The sequence below is a fragment of the Cariama cristata genome, unplaced genomic scaffold, assembly GCF_000690535.1.
Source record: "Cariama cristata isolate BGI_N322 unplaced genomic scaffold, ASM69053v1 scaffold19351, whole genome shotgun sequence".
In the NCBI taxonomy this organism is placed as follows: Eukaryota; Metazoa; Chordata; class Aves; order Cariamiformes; family Cariamidae; genus Cariama; species Cariama cristata.
The window spans coordinates 9,628-9,828 of NW_009600056.1; positions in this window are offsets into that span (position 1 = coordinate 9,628).

A 201-nucleotide genomic window follows, 5' to 3' on the forward strand; every position below is an offset into this window, starting at 1 on the left:
TCCACTGCACCAGCACTGCCAACGTATTGTGTAGAATCATCACAGAATGGCTTGGGTTGGAGGGGACCTTCAAAAATCATCCAGTTCCACCCTCCCTGCCATGGGCAGGGACACCTCCCACCAGACCAGGTTGCTCACAGCCCCATCCAACCTGGCCTTGAACACTCCCAGGGATGGGGCAGCCACAGCTGCTCTGGGCCA